The following is a 7,209-nucleotide window of genomic DNA, read 5'->3' as shown; positions in this document are numbered from 1 at the left end:
TGCACCCACCTAACCACAGTGCTGGTTGATGTCCTGCTCAAGCCAAATTTGTTTAGAAGCTAACATCTGTGGTCAGTATGCAAACAGGACTAGGAGTCAGTTATCTTACTCCATAAATATTGAACAGCCCAGGGCTCACTGCTTTCCTGCATGGCAGTGGGCTGCATGCTAGGATCTCCCCCTGGGTTACTCCTCCAGGCTGAGAGATTCCTTGCTGCAACAGATTCTCAGTAAGGACTAGGATCGACTCTAGCTGCACCTAGACTCCTCTCTGTGAAGGGGTTTAGAATGCCAGGGAGTCCTTTCTGAGTCTCATGACTCAATGGGAGAGTCTCCCTGACAGTTTTGTCTGACCTGCCCTCTATGCAGTAAATTAGCAAGTGTACCTTGCCATCAAATCTTGTTGTACCACTGTTGCTTTTACTGTCAAACTTTAGTTAATCACTGTTTTATATCAATAAATGTATTGTTACTTCTCTCTTGCAAGTGAACTGTGTCACTCCATCCTCAACAAGGGGAAAGAAATGCCGCAGGTACATCATCAAGCTCCTGCTACAGATTAAGTAGTATTACTCAAAATGTTAATTTGAGACTTATCATGCATAAACCCAGCAGGAAATAAAAGTAAAGTACACACATGTACTTCCAAGTATGGGCAAGTTTACAACATAAAAACTATGAAAGAAAATTAGCCTCTTGAGAATTGATGTATTTTGCTTTAAAGTTTTCTCTGCTACTGTATGTATGTTACTACCATTTATGACCAATAGGAGTACCAGTATCACTGATCATCATTCAGCTTGCTTTGCAAAGGGGTTATGTGATTCTGTCACGAATGCTTGCAATGATCCTGTATGATCACCACTAAACCAGGCAATGATCAAAATAAACTAGAATTCAGATATCACTCTTGTTAACAATACAGTTAACAATTTAATTTTAATAAAATAAATTTTTTTTTTTAATTTTTAAAAAACTTTAAAGTAGTCCCTACTGGCATATGCAATGTAAATTGCCCACAAGTTGTAAAAAAATACAAGAATTAAAAGCTCATTTTCTGCTACAAATGAAATAATAGTTACAGGTTAAAGGGGTAGAATGAGGGACATTGAAACCATCCATTTTAAATAACAGTATTCCTCTTCCAAAAAGAGAGAAGACTACAAAGTATAGGTTTATTAATCTGGACAGCCTGCAAGTAAAAGTTAGAGAAATTATTGTTTAAGTAGAAGTTCTGTAGAGCTCTCCAGCTGGGTGGTGAATCCTTCCCCCTGCACCCATACTGGTTGCAGGAGAAGCTGTTGGTGTAACGTGGTGGTATATTTGCTATACCTTAAATTGTATTTATAAGCTTCTGGCATCCAGTGCATCTCATTAGGTGACAGGCAGACCAGCACAACGTGACCTTTTTGAAAACTGATGCTGCACTCAAACCCACGAATGCTGCCCTCCTGTTTTCATTGAAGTGCCTGTTAGCACTTTTCCATGTTTCAAAGGCCCAAGGAAAGCTAAAAAGCTTCATACAGCAAGAGAGACTTTTTGCAGAGATTGTGCATTCTGACAGTATTCCTTAGTACTTTTACATTGTCTTGGTTTGTTCTTTCCTTGCTTCTGGCCATGCCTGCCTCTTCCTTGACCCGTCAGCCAGCCATTGCATCTGTATCCTGGCAAGGATTAACTGTGCTTAATCTTGCCAGTGGGAGACAAGGATGCTGGAGGTCAAGGAGTGAATTCTTTTTCCAGATGTTGGATGTCCTCATTCCAGAGCTATTTATAGGCTATATGGACCCTTATTTTTCTAATCTCCTTTTTAATATTTTGGGTTTCTGGTTGATTATTTTTGTCCATAGCAATGACATCATAACCAAAGCGTTGAAGGTCAACTGAAAAGCAAGCTCTTTTTTATTAACATTCTGGTTCCATTGTAATTTTATCCTCAGTAATTCTCTTTTTTTCATCTATGGGAATGACTTTATACTGGTGTGAACCAAATGCTGTCGCTTACACCATCATAACTCACACCAAATCAGGCCAAGAAACTCTTAAGTGAGCTCAGCCCTGGGGAATGGCAGAGGGATATGCTAGGGCTTGTTGCAGGTGGTATGCCTGTGACAGGTGACAGCTTGGTTCAGTCATTTTAAATTTTCCATAGGTATATAAGCACAATGAGAACTTTTAAAATCCTATACATATTATGAGGTAACTCTCCAGCTGACATCAGTAAGAAGTCAATGAAGGTATCTCTCCTCTGGATGAGGATGTGCCTCTGTGAGTTTTGTGCCTACCTCAGTGACCTGGGTACAGCAGACTTGGACTGATGGGTGTTTCTGGATGCTGTAGGAGCCTTGGGATCTCTGTAGAGAAGCTGCTGTTTTGGAAGCAGTCAGGTTTGGTGTCCCTCTCTGCTACCTGAATGGCATCAGATGTCAGAGTTTGAAGGACTGTTTTCAAATGATGAGCTAGACACAGGTTTTCTAGGGGATACTGATTTGAATAACAAATCTGTGTAATCTTGGCAGGCCTTCTGCCTCTTTGTTTATATTTCACTACAAAATGAGTCTACTGACTAAAATGTTTCTTAGAAACAGCAATTTCTTATGAATACTGGAGAGCCCTGGTGCTGGACTTTTGAATTGTGTTTGCATCGTATGTAGGAAACCAGGAAACACCATATGTTTTGAGGACATTGTCAAAATTAACCTTTGTAGCTACGATTTCACATGTTGAATACAGAACATTTGCGGCAAGTTACTGGTGAATAATCTCCAGACTAAGGCCCCAGTCTTGAAAAACATATGCACATGCATTATTTTCAGCACTGCAGAATCTCAAGGAAGGCAATGTAATCCCTTATAGGTTACAGAGAAGAACAGCTTCTATGAATGATGCATGAGCCATGACTCTGCAAAGGCTTGCATGTAGCTTGATATTTTAACAATATGTAGAGTCAAGTGCTTGGGTTGGCTTTTGAAGAACAGGGGTGGTTAACCATGGAAACACATCAAAGAATGACTTGAAACATCAAAGGAAATTTTGAAGTATCAAAGGATATCTTGAGAAGTCTTGAAGTACACAAAGTTAGTGCCCACAGAGAAAGAGATACTGCAATCATACTACTGTTTATTTACTGGAAACAATCTTTCAGCTCTACTTTAAAAATAATACATATCTGTTTACATTTATACCACTGACACTGAGATTCAAGGCTTAAAATAGAATTGGGCTAAATCCAGACCTGATGTAAGGTGGTTATTGATCACTGACTTCAGCATAGTGGTGATCACATTGCACTCTTCTGACATGGCCAGATACTCTGCAAACTGAGAAAACCTCATCCAAGGTGCAAGAGCCTAAGGATTTATTGCATAAGCATGTCCTTATCAGGCTTCTTAAGAAGCCTTGAGACTATCAAGCCAGCATGATACAAATGCAATTTCAGGAGAAAAGTGATCCTTCAGGGCCTGAAAGAGCATCTATTGCCTTCAAAACTGGAGGAGTTGTGGGGTATTTTTTAATCCTTTTCATGAATCCAGGCTCTGCCAGCAGTCTGGGTAATCCCTTCAACCACTCAGATCTAATACTTGCTGTAAGGGGGCCTAACAACATTGCAGGGGGAAGGGGCACAAAAGCAGCAGATAGGCCAACAGCAGTGCCTGCATTTCCAGTGAAACACAGGAAGAGCTTGCTGTACAGATGCTGGGGGCAGAAGAAATCGGCAGGGAAATAACGGATCTGCCTTGGCTATGAGAAAATCAACTGAGGTCAGTCGGAGCCTAGGAGAGACACAGAGCCTACAGGTGATCTCCAAAAAAAGCAAAGTGAAACATGTTATGTAGTGCCAGAGTAGAAGTGGAGCTCACAGACCATGTACTTGCAGTGCATGACTGTAATCAGATCACTTGTCCAGGACAAACTTGAAAGGGAGAATGAGTGACTTCTAGGACACAGGAGAGAATTGAAAGAGATTGAATATTTCAGGAATTTTTGTTTGTTAAGACATTTTCTAAAGATCCTTTTGCCACCAAGCTATGTTCTTCAATTCTTACATCAAGTTTACTGCATCATTATTCACTTGCTGATGTAAAAGTGTAATTGCCTTGTTCCCAAACTCTCCCTTGTGTGACTTACACAGGGAGATCAGTTTGGCCAATGGAGAGCACTAGAGGGATCTCAGAAGTCTGAACTAAGAACTGAAATAGGTGAGATTTCCACCTCTGATGTTCACATGTATAAACATCAGACGCACTCTGCACTGAAACAGGTGAGGAAAGAGGCAGCTGCAGGACCTGAGACATCCCTGCACAAATACCTCTGGAACATTACATTCCCTGTGGTGACCCTTCAGCACAGGTCAACTTTCTGGGAAAGCTTTCTGTGGAATCCCTGAAAGTCTAGTTATGACTTTCAGCCTCAGTCTTCATACATGGCACATGCTTTTCAGAATTTGCTCAAAGACTTAAAACAACAAAATGTGACAGGTGTAAATCATTTGGGTCTACTCAGGTCACATGAGGAAACACAATTTGCTTGGGCAGTGTTATCTTACAACTTTTTGGCTTCCAAATGCAGAGCCACACTACTACAACTAGTTTTAGCTTCTGTAAATTCTCCTTGTATACATGCACAATGCTTTATACACATACAGGGAAGATCATAAGGATGCTTTTACTCTTTTAGTTAAAGTGCAACAGTCATGCAAATTAACACCAGCTGAAGGGTTTGCCCATCTGGGATAGAGATTTATTTTAACAATCATGCCTGTCAGGCCTAAATAAAGTTAGGTCTTTTTTTTTTTTTTTCTTTTTTTTTTAAACATATTTGTGCTGCGAAATTTCCATTGGTTTCTAATACAGAAGATACTCAATAGCACAGTTTGTGAATAAGCCAGACTGGAGAACTTGAATGGCCACAAATTATACTGATTCAATTGCTCTGTTTGCTCTAGACAGAGAAAAATGACTATGTAAGTTCTGCTGATGCTGATACCATGTTTATGAGACAATGAAAGTTGACTTTTCCAAAAGCTGAGCCAAAAAAGATAAATATGAGTACAGGCCCCCAGTTTGAAAAGAAGAAAGCTCTGTGTGAGTGGCCATGGACACTACACTTGGTTATGGTGAGTGACCAGGTACTCAAAGAAGCTTAGGTATTCACAACGAAGTTATTGTTGTCAGAGAAGCACAAGTTGAAAAGTGATTCTTTTGGATCCAGAAAACTTTTAGGTGAAACAACATTTTCCTGTCTGTGTCAAAAAATATCTCACAGTGAAACAAGCCAGATGATAGGACCCATTCAGCTCTTCAGCACTGGATCATTCATCTTTTGCCATGCTTTTCCCTCTGGCACCTAACCCACCAGATATGAATCACTTGGTTCCTTTATCAGAATAGACCCTCCGTCCCAATCATTGTGATCTGTATGAAAGATTACTGCCATTTCTGCTTTTGTTTACTTTTATTCCAGTTCTTGCACTGTGCTATACAATCATGTCATGAGAGGCAATCTTTCTCCTGAGGACCTTCATTTAAACAGACATGACAGCTGGTCAGGCAGGAGAAGCAAGAGGTGCTCCTCTCAGCTCAGCCAGAGGATGGCTCTGCCATGCTGAGCCAGGAGCACGTCAGAGCAGAGCCAGAGGGAAGCCTCCTCTGACCAGGGTCAGTGCCCATATCTCGTGCTGGCCAGAATATTGTCTATTAACCCTATGGTAAAACCCTTTGTGTTAGAAAGTACTTTGCAATAAGTTAGAATAAAGAATCATTTTCTGAGAAGACTTGGAATTCTGTCTCCTTTTAGGGAGGCCTAGCCTCAAAGGGGAGTATGAATGTACATAGCAGTTGCAAGTCTGCATTTTAAACTTTAGTGCTGTAAAAACCTGACATGCATAGTCCTCTTTTTTGAAAAAAAATTGTGAAAATTGCTGTAATATACAAGCCTGTGATAGTCTATTGGAAACAGACCCCGGACTAGGAAATGGAGAGTTGAAATGTTATAAACCACTAGTAATTTATTATTTTGAGATTGGCATATATTTTGGCTAAGTTAAAGTTGGCTGGAGTGATAGTGAGTGATGAAAGATGTTATGGCGGTTGAGAAGTGGCTGAATTCCTTTGTTTCCAGACTTTTCACTTTTTTTTTAAGGCGCAGAATGTTTATATAGGAAGTGTAATATTGTTTTATGAGTATTTGCTGGACACTTCTAAAACCAAGCATTCAAGCTTTACCCTTTTAACAAAGTGTTTTGTTATGGAATTCCGTTGGATTTTGACATTTCTAAATTAGGGTTAAGTCAGGTTGGTATGTGAAGGCCATGAGAGAACAGCCCAGAAGTGAGAAATTGTCTGATGTCTAACAGGGTGTGCTTCCACTGCAGGAGGTGATGTGATGGCAGGAAGAGAGAAGACTCTTCAACTGGGCATGAAGAAGCTGTAACATAGGGACACAAAAGGGACAAAAAGGGGCTGTTAAGCACTGGGAAAACTTTCAGCATGTTAAGGGTTTAACACCTTTAACGCAAGACCCTGCCTGTCCCTTGTCTGCTCTATGGGCCAGCAGAGCCTGCTTGTTTTCCACATCTCACTTCTACCATGTGGAACATAAGTATTTTTAGCCCCATGGTTATCAACTAACAGTCCTCCTTCCTGGTCATCTCTATTTTCTTCTGCAATACTGTGGTGCACAGTGAGCCATGATACACTCACATAATTGTTTCTAGTATGTCTCTGCAGATTTCCTCAACATTTATCTCCTTCAAATCAGCTGCTCACAAAACTGATTGGCTTCCTGCCCTCAGCTTGGCCCCCTAAACCCTGGAGTCAGGCTTCAGCCTTCTTGTTTTTACAATAAAAGACAGCCTGTGTACAGAGCTCTGAGCCACAGGGTCCGAGGATGTTGTAACAACATGGAGAAAACTTTAAACCCATTAAGAAATGGAAGCTACTAAAGCAAACTCAACTCAGCATTTCTTTGCTGTGAGCCATTGTATCAGAGCTTATTTCAAGCTAAGTACAAGCAAAAAGAGCAGAGTCTCTACTAAAGCTCAGGAAAACCAACTCCTGACTAACTCACAAAGCTTATTAGGAACAAGAGAGTTGATTTTCTGATTGTGTCATGCAGACTGTGTTGTGATAACTTTCTGAGTCTGTATTCTTCTATTTAATACTCTACTTTCATTAAGAACTCACGTAATGCTTGTATTGTGCTCCAGCC

This window comes from Merops nubicus, unplaced genomic scaffold, assembly GCF_000691845.1.
Source record: "Merops nubicus isolate BGI_N331 unplaced genomic scaffold, ASM69184v1 scaffold14222, whole genome shotgun sequence".
In the NCBI taxonomy this organism is placed as follows: Eukaryota; Metazoa; Chordata; class Aves; order Coraciiformes; family Meropidae; genus Merops; species Merops nubicus.
This window is presented reverse-complemented; position numbering follows the sequence as displayed.